The sequence below is a fragment of the Pteropus vampyrus genome, unplaced genomic scaffold (genome assembly GCF_000151845.1).
Source record: "Pteropus vampyrus isolate Shadow unplaced genomic scaffold, Pvam_2.0 Scaffold312, whole genome shotgun sequence".
Taxonomy (NCBI): domain Eukaryota; kingdom Metazoa; phylum Chordata; class Mammalia; order Chiroptera; family Pteropodidae; genus Pteropus; species Pteropus vampyrus.
In genome coordinates, this window is record NW_011889093.1 from 531831 (window position 1) to 534027 (window position 2197).

General features: G+C 54.3%; 1 long non-coding RNA gene across 1 annotated transcript; it reads right to left on the reverse strand.

Moving 5' to 3' along the window:
• Positions 1-504: 504 nt before the first annotated feature.
• Positions 505-1597, reverse strand: LOC111730422. Its single transcript, XR_002776682.1, has 2 exons — positions 1334-1597; positions 505-853 (listed from the first exon to the last, which is right to left on the reverse strand). It is a non-coding gene; the product is annotated as an uncharacterized LOC111730422 (long non-coding RNA).
• Positions 1598-2197: the final 600 nt, after the last annotated feature.

Genomic DNA, 2197 nt, shown 5'->3' on the forward strand with positions numbered 1-2197 from the left:
CACTGATAGGGGAACCTCAGAGGGCTTCGAGGACCCCGCAGGGACACGCGCCTTCGGCTCACCCAGCACGGGGCAGTCGCGACGTCAGCTGCAATTGCAGCCGTCCCCCCTTATCTTCAGAGGAGACGCCCCGAGCACCCCAGGGGACGCCTGAAACCACGGTCAGTGCCGAGCCCTGTGTACGCTGTGTTTTTCCTACACTTACAAATTAGGCACAGTAAGAGATGAACACAAATAACCGATAATAAAATAGACCGAATATAATAACATACTGTAAAAAGAGTATGTGACTGTTTTGGGAGCCATTTTTAAGTAAAACGAAGGTGCCTTGAACACAAACACTGCAGTATCGCGTCAGTCAATCTGATCACCGAGCTAGCTACCGAGGGACAACGCGGCGGGGAGCGTCGACAGCGTGGACACGGAACGAGGGATGAGTGACGTCCCAAGCGGGGCAGAGCGGGCGTCGAGGGATTTCACCACGCGGCTCAAAACAGTGGGTGATTTAAAACCTATGAGTTGTTTAGTTCTAGAATTTTCCATTTAATATTTTCAGACCTTCGATGACCGTGGGTAACTGAAAGCAGCTGAGGGGGACACGGATTACTGTCACGTCTTTCCGGAGTTCATTGGGTTTGTAGGCCGTATATTTTCAGGGCCCGATTATGAGTCAGAATAAGGAATTTATCGTAATCATCAAAAGCACCGTTTAAGAGGGGATAAACAGGAGCTGTCGTGCGGTGTCCCCACGAGGCAGGTTGGGCAAAGCGGGAGCAAACGCAGGGCTCGGCCCGGCTCACGACGCAGTGGACGTGGCGTGACCACCGCCGTCAGCCACCACCCGCAGCACCGCCTGACGGAGGTGGAAAGCCGGAGTTAGTCCATTTTTGCTGGATTTCTCCCATACACGGCGCGAAGGCTGAGCGAAAGCTCAGGTCGAACGTAGACTCCAGTAGCTGCAAAAATGCAGTTCAGCCTAGAAAACCGCCAGCTAACAACTGGGAGCAGAAAACTCGACGGGGCGTCAGGGGAGGCTGCCCCGCAACGGCAGGGTCTGCGGCCGAGGGGGCGGGGGGCAGCACGTCGCTAACGCTTTCCGAGCACGGGCAGCACGTGCGGCCGAGGGCTCAGACCCCCGTGGCTGACAGTTTGCCACCTTAAAGCTGAAGTCCTACAGTCTGTCCCTTCTACCTTCTTGCCTCTGTTCTAGAAAGCTCTGCATCCACTTTCCCTCTCCCTCCCTCCCTCCCTCCCTCCCTTCCTTCCATCTCTGTTGCCCCTCCGCCCCCACTCCCTGAGGCTGGAATGTGGTGGGACCTGGCACAGCCCTCACCTCTGGGACTCAGCTCCAGGGCCAGCCAGACACCTTGGAGGTGCCCTGAGTGACTCTGAGAGAGAGGATCGAGGAACGCCCCTGAGGACCAGCACAGTGACAGAGACAGGGTCGAGCCAGGCAGCCCACAGGGTCAGGGAGCCCAGCAAAGGACAGGGCAGTCCCTGGCCCCCCCCCCCCCCCCCCCCCCCCCGTCACCGAGTGACCGGAAGAAACGCCCAGGCTCCACGGGATCCAATCTCTGTTTAAGGTGACCTTGAAGTAACACAGTCTTGCTGCTGACCAAAAAAAAAAATTTTTTTAAATACTCGGGTTCTGACTTCTGTCTTTCTTGGCCTCCCACCCCCTCCTCCTCCAGCCAGCACACACACACACACACACACACACACACACACACACCCCAGGGCAGAAGCACAAGCGGATTCCAGCGGCACTCCTTAAAATTCTTATTTGACATCTCTGCCACTCCCTGAAATTCCAAACTCACAGCAGCGGCTAAAAGTCTTTTTTTAATCCTTTTTACTCTTAAAACTATTCATGGGGTCACATGGTGGCCATGACCCCACCTCACATTACATTTGCCTCGATGGCTGCTGGAGCCTGGGGTCTTCCCCTATGCCCCCCCCTCACCCCCACCCCTCCAGGCCTCGTGGCTCCAGCTTTTCATGAGGAAGAGACGTTCAAGGATTTGAGGGCCTGAAGCCAAAATGACTTGGGGCTTCTTTAGGAAAAAGAATACAAAACGTGGTCACGAAGCGAAGTATAAATGAGAAAAATTGTTTAGAAAAGAAGTCACGATTATTATAACGCTCAAAAGTTGACAGATATAATAAGCATACGAAAAAATGAGAAAAATCGCCCTTT